The sequence below is a fragment of the Lichenostomus cassidix genome, chromosome 3 (genome assembly GCF_008360975.1).
Source record: "Lichenostomus cassidix isolate B80296 chromosome 3, HeHo_3.0, whole genome shotgun sequence".
Classification (NCBI taxonomy): Eukaryota; Metazoa; Chordata; class Aves; order Passeriformes; family Meliphagidae; genus Lichenostomus; species Lichenostomus cassidix.
The window spans coordinates 30,410,218-30,424,439 of record NC_139483.1 but is presented as its reverse complement, the minus strand read 5'-3'; the positions used below and the strand labels follow the sequence as shown (position 1 = coordinate 30,424,439).

The window sequence follows — 14,222 nt, the reverse complement described above, 5'->3', positions numbered from 1 at the left end:
AAGCCAGGGAACATTACAGAAGTTGCCCCCTGCATCTGTGATTTATGGTTCTTGCTAAATATAGAGCTCCCAAGCCTCAACACATCAATATTTTGGAATGGGACACATGGAAATATTTGATGGACTGGGGAGAACAGATCCCTATGGCCAGTCACTCACACTTGCCCTTTTGTGAGCAATCTGTCTTTCCCTGCAACAGGCAGTGGGATTTGGGCACAACAGCTGGAGTTTCAGTATCCCTGCATGCTTTATTAATGAGGGAACCTGGATTCAAGCCATCCAGACATTGACCATCCACAGATGAACTGTAGCATCAGCAATGCAAGAGCCTCTCTGAGCTCTAACAGGCTGTGTGGAGTGCATACCTCCTGCCTCTGACTGCGTGTGCTGCACCTCAGCCTCAGTGGGTTCCTTGGGAAGCAAGTTGTTCTACAGGGACTTCAGCTCTTCTCCTGGCTGTGCACTGGGATGGGGCCTGCTTAGCTGAGAGACTAATGTTCCCAGTGTGGCTCTTTTGCCTGCATCCTCTGGAAGAGTAGTAACAAGCCCAGGAATTCCCAGTCCTCTTATAATGGTGTAAATCTGGGCCATGGGGAGGAGAGATGTATCCATTCAGAGAAAGGAAAAGTGGCCAGTGAATAACTGCCAGTGGGAAAGGCTCCCTGGATGGTGGAGGGCAAGCAGGCCATCCAGTGTGTGCACACACCTTTTTGTGTGCTGTACCCCTATATCCCCAGCTGCTGTAAATAATTTTAGCTCTGCTGCAGTCAAGGGATTTTTTCCAGCTGAGAATCTGCTCTTGGGTGTAGCCATGCCAGGTCTGCATCACCCTGGACATGGATCTAACAAACAGTGTTTCAGATCTACCACAGAGGTATCCAATATTTTGGACAAATATCTCAATGCAATGCTGGTTTTATCAGTCCAGGGTATGTTGTTTTCATCAGAAGAGGAATGCAGCAGAGGAAAGGCGTGTGGCATTTTTAGCGTAGCAGGTCTATCTGTGCGGCAGATGTCCTCTGACCTGTCAGATGGTCTGGCTGAACCACAGTTTAGGAGCCCCAGACGAACAAAGTAGAGTGTACGGTGGAAAACACACAAAAGCTCTCAAAATTAGGGGAAAAAAAAACCAAAACACCAACCCTTTTCAGAAATGCTTTCACAGTTCCCTTTTGTGTGCTTTTTAGCATCTAGCATTTATCTTGGAGTGGGGCAGAGAGGTGGATTGGCTGCTTGCCTGCCTTCTGGGGTGGAGAGCTTTGCATAAAAGGAAGGAGAAAGAGAACATCAAAACCAGATTGAGGGGAAAACAAAGTCACCTCTTTGCAGTGAAAGCTTCTGGTTTTGTGCAAGTTCAGGATATAATAGTTAGTTTCCAGCTATTGCTATTCTGAATTTGTCCTACTGAATAGCCTAGTGGAGTGGCCATGACAAAGTAAGAATGCATATGCTTGTTCTCATAGAAGGAAGATTGAGTATAACCATGAAGTGGGAAACGAAAACTGTATGTAGCTAGTTCTATTGTGTGTAAACCACCAGGTACTGGTTTCCTTGCATGACTCCATAATACTGTGTATGAATCACTGCTTCCTAACACACAGGCTCAAGCTAGCAATGCAAAGCTGTTGTTCTGGCTGATCAAATTCCTCCAATACATTTGATTCTGCAGCATACCAGAGTGTCTCTGAGATAAGGGCTGGTTCGGCAACCGCCCTGGCAGGGGAAAGTCAGATTGCAGCTTGGAATGACAGCCCTGGGAAGGGGTGGAGGGGCCTCACCAGAGTGCTGGAGCATAATAGCCTCTTTCTGGTCATCAAGCCTAGTGTTCAGTGGCCAGACAACTGTCGCCTCCTCTAGCAGGAACATGTGCACTCTGTGTCTGCATAAGACATACTGTGACTATGGCACACCTCCTGACATCCTGAAACTAACATCCTGACTTCAGAAATGCACTCATCACTAATGCAAAAAAGGACCACAAGCCACAAGCACAAAGTACAAGATTTGTGCAAGCTATGGTTCAGTACGTGTCCCCTTGCACTAGCAAGGGATTTGCTAAGTAAAGGACTAGTAAGGCTCAACCTTTCTCTTGAAGAGTTGTACCAAATCCTTGTAGTGAGCCTTTCCCAGAGGAGTTCTTAGTGCCACTTCCTGTTTGTTCAGTAGAAAGTACAAGGCCAGAAAATCAATTAGCAGAGCTCTAAACTTCAGTACAAAATGCCTGGCTTCCTCCTACCATGCCCTTAGCCTGGATTTTGGCCTAGGTGTTTGCTGCTCTACAATTTGACAAAGGCTCCAGTTCCCTTTTCCCAGACAGCAATCTGCCAGACAAAGCAGGTGCAACTTCATCTCAAAAACACCAGACAGAAAATCATACTACACGCAATGTCAAACTGTTGTGTTTATACAGTCATGTCTGTTTCTAGTCACTATGACTAGACAAAAAAATGTCTTCCTCATGAGTTGACATTGCCTGCCAGGTCATGAGAAACAGCCAGCAGTTGCTCTTACCTCTTCAGTAAAAAGTGCAAAAGAAGAAGACCACTTCTGACACCAAGAACTTCATAGCATGCAGGTAGGGCATAGAAAAGACACACAGGATTTTAAGGTCAGAAGGGGTTAATTTTGTTTTAATGCATAAATGCCACAGGCTACTGAGCAACCTTGAATTTGGATGCTCGGATTGCAGAGGAGCTTTTAGCCAACAGACAACCTTGATCAAAATATTTTCCAGAGAGGAGAATCTATCAGAACCTCAGTGCACTGCCCCAGTTGCTGGTTGACTGCTGCCTCACTTCCAATTTGACTCTGTCTTTGCCAAATATAAGATCTCACTTTGTCGTCACAGGCTTTTCTCTCTTGTGGATAATGGTCACATTTCTTTTCCCCTAAAGACATCAATCAAATTTTTTTGTGCAGCTCACCATAAGTATCAGCTCAATATTTGAGATCCTTCTAGCCTAATCAGCTACCTAAAATTAAACCTCTGGTCTGACCCAGTTTTCTGGCCTGCCTCTGAGCTTTGGAGAAGTATAGGCTTTTTAAGATGGTAATTTGTCATGCCTAGAACAAATGTCATACCTCTCTAAGGATGGGTGAGACTTTATTATTAATGGAGTTATGTCTCCTTCCAGGCTATCAATAAAAATGTTAAATAGCAGAGGGTCTGGGGCTGATGTTTGGAGAAATTCTCAGGAAATAGGTGAGAAATAGCACCCCCTTTAGAATGGCATTTCAAACCCTACCTGTTAGTCAACTGTTAATAGTTTCAAGGGTGCCTTGTATTACGTATTTCCTTAATAAAAATGCTGTGTGATACCAAGCCAAATGCATCATAGAAGCTTAGGTGAATCACATCAACTCTTCCTTCCACTGACCGAGCCTATAAATCTCCTAAATCTGAAATTACAGCCTAAACTGACACAGATTCCCTTCATGGCCCAGTGGGTGAGCAGCAAGGAAAGGTATTGCTTTTACGGAGTTGTCTTCTGAGCGCTGATTATGCCATCTTTACCTTTTGAATGAAGACTAATGGTGTTCAAAATCTCTGTGTACTTACATCTATTATATATCCCTGGAAAGACCAACTGTGGCCTTGGGTTAATCACACGCTTCTGATTAGAGAAGATAGCACTTTTAAGGAACTGAAACAACTTAGGCAGCTGGTCCTTAGGGCCAGAGGTTGTTCAGCTGCAAGATCTTCTCCTGAGAGGCCAAGAAAGCCTCCTGAGAGGCCAAGAAAGCCTCCTGAGACACATGTCTGAGTGAAGTCCAGTGGTAGTCCCGCCAGGCAAAACTCAATGAGGGACATTCACTATCACAAACTTCTTTCTCCTATGCAATATCCCATATATTTATTATTTCTCCCATGATTGCTTGGTTCGTTGGTTCGTTGGTTTTTGTGTATTTACATTGTTGGGACCTTGAACACACTATTCTGAAAACAATTCATAGTTTGAAGGCATTTGAGTCCTGCAGTTATCACCAAGTCACAATTTCACATATTGTTAGCCTTGCCTTGAGGCCAGGAATGGAATGATTGTGCTGTTAGGCTGAAGAATAATGTCCAGAGAAACATCTGGCATCTGGCCTTGATTTGAAGATATCAAGAGGTAGAGAATCCAGAACCTGCACTGGCAGCTTTAGCAGCTAAGCACCCAGACTGTAATCCAGTTTATCTGGCTTCAGCTTTCAGTTCCTTGATCATAAGGATCTTCCTTTCCTAATGGTTTACAGAGGCCTCTTGTCTTTAAATCTTCTCTCACTCTGGCTTTAGATAGGCAAAACAAATGGAGCTCTATAAGAAAGATACTGGGAAATTGGCGAGAGTCCAGCAGAGGACCACTGAAATAGCTGGGACATATACGGTATGTGAGGAGAGGCTGAGGGAACTGGAATCACTCAGCTGGAAGAAAGGAAAGCTAAAGGGAAGCTTCTTGCTCTTTTCTACTCTCTGATGGGTAGTAGAGACGGACTTCCCATGGAGGGTCACAACGGCAGAATGAGAAGCAATGCTGCAAGTTGCAGCAGGGCCATTTTCTGTCTGGACGTAAAGTTTTCATGGTGGAGGGAGGTAAAGCACTGGAGATTACCAGACATTTTCAAACCTGGGGCAGACAAGGCCTCAAGAAACCTGCAGTCCTCTACTGAATAACTTTTCCCTAGGTCATACTGCATAAGAAAATTTTCTACATCCATAGACACCTCTATGTGGTTCTCTTATAAGCATCTTCCCTCAAGGTTTAAGCATCTTCTAAAAACTGCAAGCAAAATTGACTGCAGTATTCTGACGTTTTTTCAGCAGAGCCAAAGAAAGATCACCTTCTGTGAGTGTTTTTGTATCTCAAGGGATCATATTAGCTCTTAAGAGAGCCCTTGACTTAAGACATTCAGTTGTCCTCTTCTCACCCTTAATCATTTTCAGAATCATCCCTTTCCAGAATGTCATCTCCAGACTGTTATGAGCGGCTTGTGTTCTCTAGATTAATATATCAGCATTTGCTTCACTAAACCTGTGTTGTTTGAAGGGCCTAATTTATCAAGTGATGCAGTCAGGCAGTGTGATTGCCATGCTTTCCACACTATTTACCCATCTGCCAATCTTTGTGTCATCAACAAATGATTACCAGCAGTAATTTCAAGCTTCTGCCTCATTGATGAAAATGTTGACTACCACTCTCACCAGCGACACATCCTCCTTCAGCAAGAGCTCTCTGCTGACAGCTGCTTTAAATCTGTCAGTCACTTTGTCCTTCATGCTGTTTCACCTGCCCTTTCTTGATGTTTGGTTATGCTAATTTGTAATCAGACTGTTACACGGTGCTAGGGAAGATACCTCATCAGGGACTATCATGTAAAATAGTTGACTAGCGAGTGACTTCACTGGCCATACCTGTGAACTCATCAGAAGAGCACTATTATATTTATTCAATGAGACATACTTTCCACAATGCCATAGGAATTAATTGCTTTTTTTGTTGTCCTTTTATTCTTTATCAGCTGAGTCCCATGTCAGTTTTTCCATTTTGCTTGGACTGGGGTTCGGGTAAGTGATCTACAGTTACCTTGTTCATCCAGACTGCCCTGTTTGAACTGGCATTGTGCTAATGTTCCTTCCGTTTTCTGGACTCTCCCATTTCACAAGATGGTTTCCAAATTAATCCAAACAGGCCTTAGCTAACAATTTTGTGATTCCTGAATGCAGATTATTTGGTCTTCTGGTTTTTAAATGCTTTGTCTATAAGAGACATTTAACTTCCAAAGACATTTAACATTCCAAAGGAGGAATATTTACTGAACTGCTTCTGGTGCTTCATGTTATCACTCCTTCTTTTACTATCTTCATCCAGTAATGAACCTGAGTGGTTGCTGCAATTTCCTTTGTTCAGAATATCCTTTTGAAAATATCGTTCTGTTGCCTTGGGTCCTACTGACCATGTATTTTCCTCCAGATACTCTTACCATTTTAAACCTTCAGTTTTAAAATTCTGAAGTTTGAAAAAAACTATTGTTTTCTTATCTGTTTACTGAAAATTTTTTTTTCCTCATTACTACCCTCAGCCTTACCACAAAGCTTTTTACTAATGTTGTGCTAGTTCTTTTTTTGTGGGCTTGCACTTATTTGTCATCTAATACAATTTTCCTGGACACATCTACTTTTATTCACAATTTTTTCCTGTCTCAGTTATTCCTCACAATCTGGTTAATTCCTAGTTTTCTTTGAGTTTGAAAAAGTGGCTCTTTTGAAGTCCTGGTGCACATATAAGTGTTAAGGACAGCCTCTTATTTGCCCATTTTGAATATAATCAGGTCATACTCACTGTTCCCTGGACAACTGTCAACTCTCACCCTAGTAATTAATTCATCTTTGTAAGAACAAAGTCCAGAAAGGTTGCCACATGATGGCCCCTTGTGTTAGAAAACAGACTATAGTTTTCCCCTAATCAGGATGCTTTCTCAGTGGTTGTTTGGAGCTTAAAGTGCATGGAAGTCTTCTGGAGCATCATCTTTCTTTCCTTGCCTTTCTCATGGAGACTGTGAAGTAATTCCTACCGACTCTGTCTTTCCTAAGCAGGTCATAACCAACTACTTTAACATTCCAATCATGCAAATTGAAACCAGCAGATTTGAGTAATGCTGATTATATCACATTTCTTCTCACTAATGAGAATTTCCAATTCCTCTTGCCTCCTACCCAGATGACTAATGACTACATAAAATCAAATGGAAAACCTCTTTGGTTCGCATTCTTTGTCACACGAATAAATCATTATGCAACATGCCAAGCTTGTTTGTAGTTCCTTAACCCACAGTTCTTTCATTGTGTAATGCCTTGACTGCTGCTAGACTCAGGCTAGGACGATTAGTTCTCGCTCCTCACCAGCAATATGCCTGTCATCCTGTTTATACAGGGGATGTGACCTAGTGCCCCTCAAAACCCAGACCTTCAATGTCACCTCCCTCAGCTAAACAGTAGTTAGTTCATCCTTGTGTTCCGTCACTGATGGGGCTAAAGGGATTGTTGGTAGATTAAGTGAACCTTGTTCTTCTTTGGATCCTTTCCAAGGGCTCCTCAAATCTTCCGCTGTCTGTGCTTCTTCACGTGATATTAAATCAGGAATTTCCCCACTTACAGTCACCAGCGTGACTTGCTGAAAGAATGCACAATCCAATACCTATTGTGCTGTTATCCTTGTTATTTTCTCTAGGGATATGACTTCCCACCCCATTTTCTTCATGCCAATGTCCTCATCTATTTCGCAATTAGATTTCCTTGGTGAGTTCAAGAATCCTCTTCATTCTTTTCACAGTTACCATCAGCATGTCCCTGAACGAGTTATTGCTATTTTCTTTTTTCTCTTTGAAATTCTTGCTTCTAACCAGACTCAGTTCATGTAACTTGTCTAAGCATCCACATGCAGTACTTCATGCTATCCACATGTAGCTGAGTTTGGATTAAGTTTGCACAAACTTAGCAAGTACCATCAAATCATGATTACTTGGATGTAAGCAACCACTAATCTGATCTCTGATCTCTCCTTTGTCAATATCAGGTCATATGTGAAATGTATAAAGGGTGCAACTGTTTCTGAATCCAGAGACTGTCATTTGTAGTTTTGAACAGCACATGGATAGCTGTATATTAAGGCTAACACCCTATGTCCTCCTGACTGAAGCACCCAGAGCATTTACTAGGATTATTGGTTAATGTTACAAGAACCTCATATTTCAAAAGGAAGTTTAGGTTAGTTTAGGTAAGCTCATTTTCGGGTAAGTGGCTCCATTTGCCTTAAGGAGGTGTGATTTCCAGACTGCAGTAGAGCCAGACTGTGCTGGAAGCAGTTCAGTCTAGTCAGGCTGGAGTGTTTGTTTAAAATCAGAGTTATTTCCTGAACCATTTGTTAAAAGCTGTATCATCACACTCTTCACCAGGCTTCTGCCTCATCTGGGAGCTGTAAAGTCCATATCCAGTTTGACTTAATGGTGATTCCTCCTTTCTGCCCACCCAGCACCAGACATGGGACTCCATCCATAGGGGAAGGGGGCAAGTATCTGCTGGATCCCTTTGATCTCAGCCAGTGGGGCTGGTTTCTTGTCTCTGTCTCTGTTCATTTTATGATCCAGATTCAGACGTCCCCAGACTAACCAGGGGAAAAATCCTTGCCCTGAATCCCACTGCATCCTTGGAGTAAGCCATTAGATGGCTTGGGAAGTCTGCTGCCTGTCTCCAGCAGAGAGAGTGGGATAGTTCAGAACTTTCTTTGAAGATTCAGCTCAAGAGATCCTGTATTTGTCTTCTGTGGGGAAGCTTTGCTATCCACAGTGGAGTAACCAATAATGGTCATGGTGCATACACATTGTATTTCTGCATCCTCTCCTTGCAGAATATAACCCCTATGCATGATGGGAATGTAGTGAATTGTGTTAAGAATGGGCCAAAAAGACTGCTCAGGCAGAAGCTCAGCTCATACATTTAAATAACTGTGATCCTGAAGAGCCTGTCCATATCACCTGAGAATATCATCCCTCAGCTAGTGGCAGCAAGATCAGAGCATGAGGGAATTTTCTCTGCTCCATCCTAGCTCTCCTGCCCAGAATGTAACATGACAGTAACACCCTGATGTCAAAAAGTTCCTCCTGAAGATTTTCTACCACTGTCCTGCTGAATCAGTGACATATGAAGATGTGATATGAAGATCTGATTTGAAAAAAAAAAAGTATAAATAAACACCAGATTTGAAGTTTGTTTCAGCTGGGAATTTTCTGGTGATTCTGGAGGCCATGTAAGCCTGGGCTAACCTCAGATGTGGAGTGAGACTATGGAAATGTAATTGCACTTCCAAGATTTGAATAGATCTTCAAGTCCATTGTCTTCAAGCTGCAACATATGTGTACAGTGACCTTAGGGGGACCTGGATCCTGGCTGTTGATAAACAGCATTATTTAATTCATTTATTTTCTGTCAGTTGCAACATTGGCCAGGGAAACCTGCCCCACCAGTTTTGCCATTACAATTCTCCCATTCATTTTTGGCTTCTAGCCACACTATAAAGTCAATAGTAGTCAATGAAACAATAATGGGAGAGGAGGACCAGGATTAAAGACAGAGCCCATCTCTCACCAGCAGACATGTGACTCCAAGGCTAAGTGTTGGCTTATAATTATTATTAACAAAAGCAACCTGGGAAGGAAATGTGATCTTCCTTTTGTGCCATGTGCATGCTCAAATCTAGAATATGCTTCCTGGGAAAAAGAAATAACATTCTGCACGGTGAAGAAAGGCAAGGATTCTCTGCTGAACCTGTGGTTTTCATTTGTCTGGTTTCTGGATGACTGCATTACGTTATGGAAAGTTTTTGTAGTTTTTAAGTCCTCTTGTGAAGATCAGAAATGTATGCTGGATGAATAAAAATAAATCAAAGTTGTTGCCATTATCCCTTCCCCAACCTCACAGCTTTCTCCAGCAAGGATGTGATTTATGAGAAATTCCCTGGCTTTATTGTGGAAAGTATCAAATGGAAGAGTATATGCATTTCATTCAGCCTAGCTTAAGATGATATAGCTGAGAGTTCACTGAGTTGAAATCCCAGGGTATATACTGCCAGAACTCAAGCGGCTTAAAATAGACACAGTGATTTCCTGATGTCCTCCACACTCACCAGAACAGTGCTAATGTGCTGGTCATGGCACAAAATACTGCATATAGCAAACTGCTGGGAGGAAAAAACACATTAGGTTTTATCTTTTTAATGCACGGTTTGCTTCAATGCAGTTTGACCACTCTGAATGTTCTGAGCCAGGAGAGGTTTTGCCACAGTTCTAAGAAACCACGTCTTTCTCAGGTACCTCTGCAACATTTGACCAGATGACTCATTCCTGTACACTTCAATGTCTGGGGTGAGGCCTTTTTTTGCAAAGAATCTTTTCTTCTCTCATCAAAACTCTCCATGGCAAGGATTAACTTTTGTTCTGCTATGTTTGTACAGCACCACACACAATCTTGCATGGTCCCATATGGCTCAGCCCTTCACAGTCCTGATGGGCTGCTGCTCCTGCTTACAGCTGAATGTGGAGCTTGAGTTTCCTTAGATGTTCCTGACAGAACTCCTAACTTCTTACAGATCTGAGGTCAGATGTGGATGCCCTAAAACCTAGGCACCACTTTAAAACATCATCTCATGCCGGGTAGCAGTGTTTGCCCCTAAGAAATATGTGTGTGACCATGTGGTTCTTCAGTGAGGCCAAAGTAGTTTTTGGTAGCTGATGCCAGAACCCAGGAGGTTTAACCATCCCCTTTGCCATGGATGAGGAAGCCTTGATGGAAAGAACATGGAACATAACTCCTGTTTGCCACAAGGACAGCTTTCTGTACCCTACTCTTCATGGGATTCTTATCACGGGCCAAAGTTTTTGAAGCAAGACATTAGGTGGAGAAGAATGGGATCTAGGCAGGCCTCAACAACTTGAGAGGTGCCTTTTTAAACAATGTCTTGAGCTGTGCACTTTGGTGGGATGTTATCTACTGAGTATGCAAAAGCCTCGTTCAAAGATAGGTCTTCCTGAGAGAAACTGAGTAATTTTGAAGGTTACCAGCACAAACATGAGGAAATATACATATAAAGTTGGGGCTGCAGGTGGTGTATGGATAGGAGAAAGACAGAAGATATCAGATGAACAGCTTGCCAGGCTTTTGGTTACATGCTCAGTTTAGTGAAAATGAGAAGGAAAAGTCTTCTACTTTTCCTCTTAGTATGCTACCCTCATGGCCTATATTTGTCATCTAGGACATGAACAGCAGAGAAAAAAATTTGCATTGAAGTAAAAATAAACTGGCGTTTTTGTTATTGACTATTTTTATCAAATGTTTAAAATGAAGCATTGCAAAAAAATGAAAATCATACCCATTCTTTTGCCAGTTTCAATACAGATAGAGATGGGCTGAACTATTTTTAACAAAAAATAAATACCCCTCTTTGAGGTCTTCCTCTGAATTTCATACCAGGACCCTTTGTGTTCCCTGGCGTGAGTGTTTGATCCAAAAATATACAAAGATCTGCCAAACCACTAACTACAACCGAGACAAAGTTGAGTAAAAATGGAGCCAAAAAAAGTTGTGTGTGTGGCTTTTCTGGAGAGGTTAGATCACTTCTATGTTTTTGAAATATGTAAATATATAAATATAGACAAGTATATTTATAAATAACTTATTCTTGCTTATCAGGGGAAACTGTGCAGGTAAACAGAAAAATACAGAAAGGACTATTTAAACAGGCACAGAAGAGAGGTTAGAGAATGGAGAATGGCTCAGGGAAGTTAAACTCGGCTGTTCTATCTTCAAGCTGAGAAAAATGATGGTTTTGTGATTCTTGGTGGAATTACCATGTAAAACCCCATGACACAATATGTGAGCAAACCACAAATTTTTGAGAATTACTAAAAGGAGCTGACAGTTCTAGTGTTGATGTAAACTGCAAGACATGAGATGGGAAGGACTGGAAAAGTATGCATTGGGAGGGGGCAAAAAGCCTATGACACCTAACAGCTGTTCCCAAACCAAAGGTTTGACCCCAAGGTAGTTCGCAAGAGCACACCCAGCTGGCAAAAATCCAGTTGCAGAGGTAAGGCTTTCAAGCAGAAACCTGGGGCTGCAGGCTGGGAAATGAGGATGGCACCTGGGAATTGGTACTCCTAATGCTGGAAGTAGGAAGGTGTTGCTCAGCAGATCTTTTTGTTCTGTCCCTAGCTGGAAAAAAAGGAGGCTGACCAAGGAGTACCACAGCTCTAGGGATTATGACTGCTGTATACCACCAGTACATTTCATGTACTGCTGAGAGGGAGCCCAAAAGGGCAACCACAAAACTTCTTAGTGGGCTATGTGCAGAAACGGGGTGTTACCTCAAGTGATAGCAAAGCTTCCTTGTGAAAGATGTAGCTGTGTAGATTTACACCACATAAACCCAGAATTCAGGACAAAATAAATTTTAAAATGCACACATGTCCTTTTTTGTGTGTGTATACATATGTGACTTTTAATTATCTAGAATGAAAATAAGTGAAACCAGTATTTTTTCTTTGTGGCACACCAGAAGGTCCTGAAAGGAACCAGAAGAGGTGACTGTCTGCCAGAAAACATTTTCCCAGTATAGTACTTTTCTTTTATTCTTTTACCTAAATGTGGCTTTTTTACTTACATTGAGAGTTTTGCGTTATGTTTCATCTCAATGACCCAAATACTGCTTTGTGTCACAATCTGGACCTGACAATCCATGGACTATATCTTTCCAAACAGCTTTGATGGTGTCTTGTACTCATTCAGCTGACAAAGAACTATGGGAAGGATCTTTCACACAAAAGTAACACAAAGGATGCTTTAGTGTTTATAAAGAGGAGAGCTTTTAAGCACAAAAAATTTGTGATAGGTACATAACTTGCATAATCTTTCACTGGAATTGTGGGGCCTGTCTTCTGTTTGCATTTTAAAATGTGTCCTGACTCAAACATATTCAGCTAAAGCATTTCAAACAGAGAGAAAAAAAAAATCAAGACAGGGAGGCAGGCTTATTTTCTGGTACAGTAGGAACACCAGCTTTATCTGGATGAAACAAGCCAGAGATTAAATTTAGTTCCTCAAAAGGATGGTGACTATCAAACATTACTGCAAGGTTTGGATAAGCCTTATTTGTTTGGATTCTTATCCATTCCACAGGCAAGAATTATTTTCTCACCACAAACAGAAATATTTCCAAACCCCGTCCCTCTTTACCAAACCTAAGTGTTAGACCTAGAGACAGCAAACCTTCCCTAGCCACTCTATGTCCTCCACAGAGCTTCCCTATCAGCCCCAAAATCTGAGCTCTCCCAAGCTTCTGGTTTTCCACAGTTGCATTCTCACTTCCCTGGTATTTTCTGAGGCATACCCCACCACAGCTGGTGTTGTTTCTTCTTGGGAAAATATTATTTTCCTATAGTGCTGCTGAATCCCCAGAAAAGCTCTGCATGGACACCTGCACGAAGAACTCCTCTGGGAACCCTACCATGGTCAGTCAGTCCTATAAATACTTATCAAGACCAGACACCCTGTTTTCAAAGCCTTGAAAGGGTTTGATATTCCAGGAGAAAGTGATTTCAAATTGCTTCACACCTCCCTTGTCCAACTGTAGGGAAAAAAATTAGCATAGGGGGAAGTAAAAAACATTCCTTGTCCCATGTCCCTGCTTGCAAATAGCTTAATCCCGAAAGCAAATTTCAATGCTATGTTGCCATTGTAGTGGGCAACATCTATTTTGACAACACCTTAAAAAAACATACAAAAAATTCAAATGAAAAATGCCTTTTAATCTGAATGAAGAAATGTTTGCAGAAAATGTCTGCTTTGGTAAGTAATGTTTGGGGTTTTTTTTGCTTTTCAAACGCTGCCTTTTCAGAACAAGGGACCTGTTGGGACACTGGTGGGTGGCAGGCACAGAGATGTACTGACATACAGTGGGATTTGCCAAACACTGACACTGTTGTCTACCAATAGGTACATTGTGACTGGGGCCTTGCTATCAGATGATAGCAGGAATGGTAGATCTCTGGGGTTATTTTACAAGGGCCAGATTCCTCTGGCCTTGAATTTGCATGGTGGACAAATAACCTCTAAGTTGAGCCCCCAAATCCTCCATGGAAACTAAGATGCATTGTGGTGATGGCTCCTCCTGATCCAAGCTCTTGTCAATGGATGACGGACACCTGTGAGGACTCCTGAAAAAACCTGAGATCATGAAGGACACGGGAGGGCTACCAGATAAATCCCGGGGATATGGGCTGCCCCTGGATAAACACTGCTCAAAGGAGATGACTCCATGTTGTGGTTTCCACCTCTGGCTGCTGAGGCTGCTGTGTCTGTGCTTAGGTGTTTGCATCTCTCTCCTCTCCCCAGTCCCTGCTTTCCTGTCTGGCTCATCCTCCCTTTGTTTACTCACCTGTGAGATATATTGTCTCAAGGCCAGACTACTCACTTCCCAGAGCAGGCAGCCTGGGAAGCACAGCTGCCTGGGCTGTATGTTAGTACAGTTATGTGCCAATCCTCTTCTAGGATAGCTGCACATGAATGCAGGGCTTGTAATAAAAAGTGACCAGCAAAACACAGGGGTGAACAAAGCCACGACAGGCAATGCCCTGGTGAAGAGCAAGGACCTGGAGGCAAAGAGCCTGGGGACAAATAATGGGCAGCCCTGTCC

The 14,222-nt window shown here is 42.3% G+C and overlaps 1 long non-coding RNA gene across 2 annotated transcripts in view; it reads left to right on the top strand.

Moving 5' to 3' along the window:
- Nucleotides 1-14,222, top strand: part of LOC146439381 (uncharacterized) — a 93,833-nt gene that overhangs the window by 39,228 nt on the left and 40,383 nt on the right. The gene's annotated exons all lie outside the window — the stretch shown is intronic.